Source organism: Scylla paramamosain, unplaced genomic scaffold (assembly GCF_035594125.1).
Source record: "Scylla paramamosain isolate STU-SP2022 unplaced genomic scaffold, ASM3559412v1 Contig76, whole genome shotgun sequence".
NCBI lineage: Eukaryota > Metazoa > Arthropoda > Malacostraca > Decapoda > Portunidae > Scylla > Scylla paramamosain.
In genome coordinates this window covers 142,501-150,000 of record NW_026973741.1, presented here as the reverse complement: position 1 = coordinate 150,000, position 7,500 = coordinate 142,501, and the positions used below count along the sequence as shown (strand labels likewise).

The following is a 7,500-nucleotide window of genomic DNA, read 5'->3' as shown; positions in this document are numbered from 1 at the left end:
TCATTCTGTCTTATCCTGTTTTTTCTTCTTTTCCTTCTCTCTCTCTCTCTCTCTCTCTTTCGTATCTCAATTTAATCTTTTTATCTACGTTTTATTTTGATTATTTTTTTCTTTTTCTCTCTTTCGTCTTTCTATCTTATCTATTTCCGTTTTTGTCTCCTTATAATTCCTCTTCTCTTCCTCCTCATTTTGCCTCCACATCTATATTATTTTCCTCTTTTTTTCCTATATTTTCCTTCCTCCATTCTTCTATTTTCCTTCCCTCCTCCTCCTCCTCTTCTTCATTCCCTCGTCTCTCCACCTCACTTCTCTATCCTTCTTTCACCTCACTTCTCTATCCTTCTTTCCTCATATCATCATCATCTTGCTTTCCTTCCTCCCTTCCTTCAGTCCTTTATCCGTCCTTCCATCTTATTCACCTTCTCCCTCCATCTCTCCATCTCACCTCCATCTCATCTCGCCTTCCTCTTCCCTTCCTCCATTCCTTCCTGCCTCCTCCTCGCCACTTCCCTTCCCTTCTTCCCTTTCCACCGCTATTACTTCCCTCCGCCCCTCGAAGGCAGCGAGACACACGGAATACTAACAGAACGAGTCACATTTAAGTATGCAACACCAGCCTCTTCTTTCTCGCGTGAACTGACAAAGAGGGAGGGAGCGACGGACGGACAGACACACAGACAAACAGACACACACATACGCACAGCCACACACGTACGCACATACACTCTCCGAGGAAGATCTAACCAATATTAGTGTTTGTGTTCGTGTGTGTGTTCGTGTTTGTGTTCGTCTCTCTCTCTCTCTCTCTCTCTCTCTCTCTCTCTCTCTCTCTCTCTGTTCATCGCTCTTTTTTTCCATTATATTTTACGTTGTATCAATAATTTCATTTGTTTTCTCTTTTCGTTCTCATTCTATTTTCAGATTTCGGCCCCAACACCCCCCCCCCCTCTCTCTCTCTCTCTCTCTCTCTCTCTCTCTCTCTCTCTCTCTCTCTCTCTCTCTCTCTCTCTCTCTCTCTGTCTCGTGCTTGAAGGAGGCAAACAAACTTAACTTTCCCAAGAGCACACACTGCCACGACCTCCGCTACTCAAACTTGCCTCAGGAGAAAGTAGTCGTGGAGAGGAAGCGACGAAGGGGTAACGCCATCCAGCCACACACTGACGGGAGGTACTGCTGTCCACCCACACTGACGGGGAAGTACGAGTACTGGCAAACCCGACTGATGGAAAGAGAGCAGCTGTTATTTGCTATTCGACAGTGAGAACAGGCTAGAACAGAGGACACGGTGGAAAGGGTTAAGAAAAGAGTGGAACAGGGAAGAGTAGAAAGGGTTAAGAAAAGAGAAGGGAAGGATAGAGTAGAAAGGGTTAGGAAGGGTAGAAAGGGTTAAGGAAAAAGTAGAAAGGGTTAAGGAAAGAATAGAAAGGGTTAAGAAAATAGCAGAGCAGAGTAAAACTGGGTGGAGAGGGTTAAGAAAAGAGTAGAACAAAGTGGGAAGGGTAGAAGAGCAGAAAATAGTAAAGAAAAAGTATAAAGAGGAGTGAAAAAAGTGCGGAAAAAGAATAGAAGAAAGTAAATAAGAGCAGAAGGAAAGTTTGGAACAGGAAGGAAAAAAAATGTTACGATATATAGAAGACAAATAAAAAAGAAAAAAAAAACTTCGGTACTTCAGCAAACAAAACTAACAAGGAAACAGTAGAAGGGAAAAAACTTGGGAAAGGAAGAAAAAAGAATGTTACGAAATACGAACGATGGAAAAAAAGACGAATGTGATATAGGAGGTAAAAAAATAAATAATTTTCAGGTTTGTTTCCCTACACGTTAAAAAAAAAATAAATAAAAAATAAAGAATCGTATCCGGATTACAACACGTACTGAACGGGATCGTAAACTAGGGTTGTATAACGGGAGAGGAGGAGGAGGAGGAGGAGGAGGAGGAGGAGGAGGAGGAGGAGGAGGAGGAGGAAGAAAAACAGAACACGTATGAGGAGCGAATATGGCTAGAGAGAGAGAGAGAGAGAGAGAGAGAGAGAGAGAGAGAGAGAGAGAGAGAGAGAGAGAGAGAGAGAGAGAGAGAGAGAGAGAGAGAGAGAGCCAAAACAATTTCAAACACCTAATAATTTTCCCTTCTCTATTTCCACCAAACATTTTCCCTCCCCCTCTAAAAAGTACCCTAATTTCCCTCCCTCCCCCTCTTAACAACTCTAATATTTCCCTAACACTCTCACATCTTTCCCTCACAACCTACCCGACATATTTCCCACTAAGTTTCCCTGTCCCTCCCTCTCCACATTCTTCCCCTGACCATTACTTCTTTCCCCGGCAATTTACTTCTTTCCCTTCCCTGTCAAGGAGAATTAAATACGGTTTCCAGCGATACGAGATAAATGGTAGGGGAAAAAAAGGGAAAAAAAGGGAAAAAATAAAGGAAAATGACCCTTAAGCTGAACTAATGGGAGATTCAAGTCGGTCCTTCAGAAACCGATACTGGAGGAGGAGGAGGAGGAGGAGGAGGAGGAGGAGGAGGAGGAGGAGGAGGAGGAGGAGGGATGATGATGATAGATGAGAGAAAATAAAAATAAGGTGTTTGAGTAACTCAGCCAGAGAGAGAGAGAGAGAGAGAGAGAGAGAGAGAGAGAGAGAGAGAGAGAGAGAGAGAGAGAGAGAGAGAGAGAGAGAGAGAGAGAGAGAGAGAGAGAAAGCTACTCTCTCTGTAATAATGGAGGAAAGACAGTTTGACCAATGGCTATAGTAGTAGTAGAGGTTATAGTAGTAGTAGTAGTAGTAGTAGTAGTAGTAGTAGTAGTAGTAGTAGTAGTAGTAGTAGTAGTAGTAGTAGTAGTAGTAGTCGTAGTAGCAGACACTTGTTCTTTTGTTCCAGTTTAGTAGCAGTAATCGTAGTAGCAATGGTGGTGGTGGTGGTAACAATAGTAGTAGTAGTAGTAGTAGTAGTAGTAGTAGTAGTAGTAGTAGTAGTATAGATAATAGTGGTGGTGGTGATGGCAGAGTTTACCTAGCAAACGGTGGTCGGTTGGCTGGCTGGCTGGTGGTGGTGGTGGTGGTGGTGGTGGTGGTGGCGATGGTGGTGGTTGGCAGCGGAAGGCAAGTTTTAATTACCCAGTGATTAAGGGAGCACAGGCTTCCAGAAGGCGGCAGGCTGACTACACACACACACACACACACACACACACACACACACACACACACACACACACACACACACAGCGGAAAGGAGACAGAGTGAGACTTTACAAGCAAGAGATAGGAATGACACACACACACACACACACACACACACACTGTTGTCATCAGCAAGGCAGTAAGTCTGGGTCTCCCTCCTAATCTGATAGCGTGGCTAGCCGACTTCCTCACAGGGAGACGTCAGGCCGTTCGCTATCAGGGCTCTGTCTCTAGTTTCCAACAGCTGACATGTGGAGTCCCCCAGGGGACCAAGATGGGTCCTCTATGCTTCCTCCTCCTCATCAACGACGCCCTCACCGACACCCCCCATCGCTGGAAGTATGTGGACGACTGCACCGTGGGCGTCCCAGTTTCCAACAAGAACCCGGACTACTCGCCACTGCAAGCAATTCTGGAGCGACTGCAGACGTGGACAGAGGAGAGCAGGATGACCATCAACCACAGCAAAACTGTGGTGATGCATTTCTGTACCTCCTCTGTACCAGTGCCCCCTCCCCGGCTCACAGTGGGCCCTCACCCCCTCCAGGTGGTCCAATGTGCCAAGCTTCTCGGAGTCACGGTGGACGACCAGCTGACCTGGAAGCAGCATGTCGCCAGCACCGTGAGATCAGCTACCTACAGGCTGTACATGCTGCGCAGACTCAGGTCGCTGGGGACGCCGACAGATGAGTTAAGGGGGGTGTACCTCACCTTCATCCTCCCCAAACTCATGTACGCCTCCCCAGCGTGGTCCTCCTCCCTCACACACACTCAACAGCTACAGCTAGAGAGTGTGCAGAAGAGGGCGTGCAGGGTCATCCTTGGCCCTGCATACACCACCTATGAAGAAGCCCTGACCACCCTGAGTCTGTCCAGAATATCCACCAGGCACCGAGAGGCTCTGGAGAAGTTTGGGAAGGGACTACTGCATCATCCGCGTCTCAGAGACATGCTGCCGCCCGACGCGCCTCGCCCTGTCCGTGCCACCAGACACCACAACAAAATAACGCCCCTGAAGGCGCCGCGCACGGACCGGTACAGACTCAGTGCGATTCCCACCATGGTGCGAGCCATCAATCGATAGTATTTCCCTCCTAGATTAGTCTTACCGTTAGGATTAATGTTAAGTTTTTCCCCATCCCCTATGTACATTTTCAGTTTGTCAACTGCCTAAATAATAAACCGTTTATTATTATTATTATTATTACACACACACACACACACACACACACACACACACACAGGAGATAAGGAAGGGCTTAACAAACAAGAGGAGATACGAATGTGCGAAATACAGTGTGTGTGTGTGTGTGTGTGTGTGTGTGTGTGTGTGTGTGTGTGTGTGTGTGTGTGTGTGTGTGTGTGTGTGTGTGTGTGTCCAAGCAGTGTACATAAATTGAAGGGAAAAAACACTATTGTGATAATTTATAATGAAAAAGATGCGACATTACCAGCTAAAAATAAATTCTGTAAAAGTATAAATAAGTAAACACGCACATTATCTCTCTCTCTCTCTCTCTCTCTCTCTCTCTCTCTCTCTCTCTCTCTCTCTCTCTCTCTCTCTCTCTCCCTAGGATATATATTTTTTTCCATTGCCAGTGTCTTTGTCTCTCCCGTTCCTATTTTTTCCCTCTACTCGTGTTTTATTTGCTTTCCTTTGTTCCTCTCTCTCTCTCTCTCTCTCTCTCTCTCTCTCTCTCTCTCTCTCTCTCTCTCTCTCTCTCTCTCTCTCTGTGTGTACATAATGAAGCTGTTGTTGTATTTCCGTGTATATTGTTGTCTGTTAATGTGGCTACGCACTGTATGATGTATGGGAGAGAGAGAGAGAGAGAGAGAGAGAGAGAGAGAGAGAGAGAGAGAGAGAGAGAGAGAGAGAGAGAGAGAGAGAGAGAGAGACTGACCACTCCACTCCAGCATCACCACCAACACCACCCCCTCCTCCTCCTCCTCCTCCTCCTCCACAGCTGTCAATGATATCCCTTCCTCTCCTCTTCCCCCTCCTCCTCTCCTTCACACTTTTCCCAAGACTCTCACTCACGTCTTCCCTCTTCTCCTCCTCCTCCTCCCCCTCCTCCTCCCCTCTGAGTCTAGTCTCGTAACTTCTCGAAAGACACAATTTAAGTCGTGTGTCAACAGCCCTACTGAGGCGAGGACGAGGAGGAGGAGGAGGAGGAGGAGGAGGAGGAGGAGGAGGAGGAGGAGGAGGAGGAGGAGGAGGAGGAGAGGCAAGGTGGAAGAGGAGGAAGCAAGGTGGAAGAAGAGGAGGAGGAGGAAGCCAGCGAGGAAGCGAGGAAATGCGACATTCAGTGATGGAGAGAGAGAGAGAGAGAGAGAGAGAGAGAGAGAGAGAGAGAGAGAGAGAGAGAGAGAGAGAGAGAGAGAGAGAGAGAGAGAGAGAACGGAAGCAGCATTAACGAGGTGCGTGGGTTCACACACACACACACACACACACACACACACACACACACACACACACACACACACACACACACGAATGAAATAGAAAATAGAAAAGGTATTAATCATTTATTTTCTTACATTTCTATTGCTTATATTTTTCCTCCTCCTCCTCCTCCTCTTCCTCTTCCTCTTCTTCCTCCTCCTCCTAACTAGCCACTTCTTCCCCCCTACCACAGCCCCTCCCTCCCACCCACACACTTCTTCACTTTCTCTCCTCCTCCTCCTCCTCCTCCTCCTCCTCCTCCTCTTCCTCCTCGTCGTCGTATTGTTTTCCCGTACTGGAGAGGAAACTTTTTACCGAACACGCTGAGAAGAATTCCAGGAGGAGGAGGAGGAGGAGGAGGAGGAGGAGGAGGAGGAAATTAAGCAGCCAGAGGATGTGAGTAGTTAGAAGAACCATTAGAGGGACTTTGGAGGAGAGATGGAGGAAAAAATTCGAAGTTGCAGAGGAGGCATGGAGGGAAAAATTGCAGGGTATTCTTTTTTTTCCTTCCTTTCCTCTAAATCAAGACGGAGGAGGAGAGGAGAGAAAAGAGAGAGGAAGGAAGATCTCATATTCCCCGTAAATTGGAGGAAAGAGAGAGAAAAGAGAGGAAAGAGAGGAGAGGAGGAAAGGAAGGAATAGAGAAAATGGAAGAGAAGAAGAAATAACGAAAAGGATAAAAAAAATATTAAAGACTGCAGAGGAAGGGAAAAAACGAAAAAAAATAACCTGTTGAAAGGAGGAGGAGGAGGAGGAGGAGGAGGAGGAGGAGGAGGAGGAGGAGGAGGAGGAGGAGGAGGAGGAGAAGAAGATGATGATAAAGAGGGAACGAGAGAGAAGGGATAATGATGACGAGAGAAAGAGGAATGGAATGATAATGACAAAATGAAATGACACCTTTTTTGAAGTGGTTCTATATTAAATTTGTAACATTATGGTGATGAGAGAGAGAGAGAGAGAGAGAGAGAGAGAGAGAGAGAGAGAGAGAGAGAGAGAGAGAGAGAGAGAGAGAGAGAGAGAGAGAGAATGAATGCAATGAAGAAGATGAAAATGAAGTGAAATAAAGAAAATGAACGAAGATTACAGGGACAAGAAAAATGAAAGGTTTATTGAATCAGTGAATGGGTTTAGTGAATGGACGACTAAATAAGTGAATGAATGAATGAATGAGTGAATGAGTGAGGAGTAATGATCATTGTTCAGTGTAATGGTGAAGTTATAAATACCAGGGGCTTTGTGGCAAGTCATTATATTACCCGTGGAATTCATGGTAGTGGTAACAATGAATAATAATGACACTAAAGCTTGGCTGTCTATTTAAATGATACAAAATCCGCTATTTATTACTATTGTTATTATTATCACCATTATCATTCTACTACTACTACTACTACTACTACTACTACTACTACTACTACCCCCTCCCTCTTCCCTTCTACCTCTTCCCTTTAATTAATCTCCATACATCCCCCCTTTAACCCATTACCCCTTTAACTCTCCTCCCTCCCTTCTCTTCCCTCCCCATTCACCCCTCCCCCCACCACCAATATGTTACCTCCCACAGTAATATAAGCAAGTATTCTGACCCTCCCCAGTATCCCAGTATCCTCCCATGCTAATATAAACTCCCCCACCTTAACCACCTATTTCTTAAGCTCCCCAATAATGACTGTCTCCTCCTCCTCCTCCTCCTCCTCCTCCTCCTCCTCCTCCTCCTCCTTCTCCTGATTGTTTCATTAACCCCCTCTGTCGTTTACTCAATTGGTCTCTCAATTCAATTAAAAAAAAAGCTATATTTATTTTTGGGTTTGTGTGTGAGAGAGAGAGAGAGAGAGAGAGAGAGAGAGAGAGAGAGAGAGAGAGAGAGAGAGAGAGAG

General features: G+C 45.9%; 1 long non-coding RNA gene across 1 annotated transcript in view; it reads right to left on the bottom strand.

Annotated features, from left to right (window-relative positions):
• Positions 1 to 1,097: 1,097 nt before the first annotated feature.
• The window catches only part of LOC135098720 (uncharacterized), a 40,334-nt gene continuing 33,931 nt past the window's right edge, over positions 1,098 to 7,500 (bottom strand). Inside the window, exon 3 of the long non-coding RNA XR_010267299.1 lies at positions 1,098 to 1,219. This is a non-coding gene — a long non-coding RNA (uncharacterized LOC135098720). The remainder of the gene's footprint in view (positions 1,220 to 7,500) is intronic.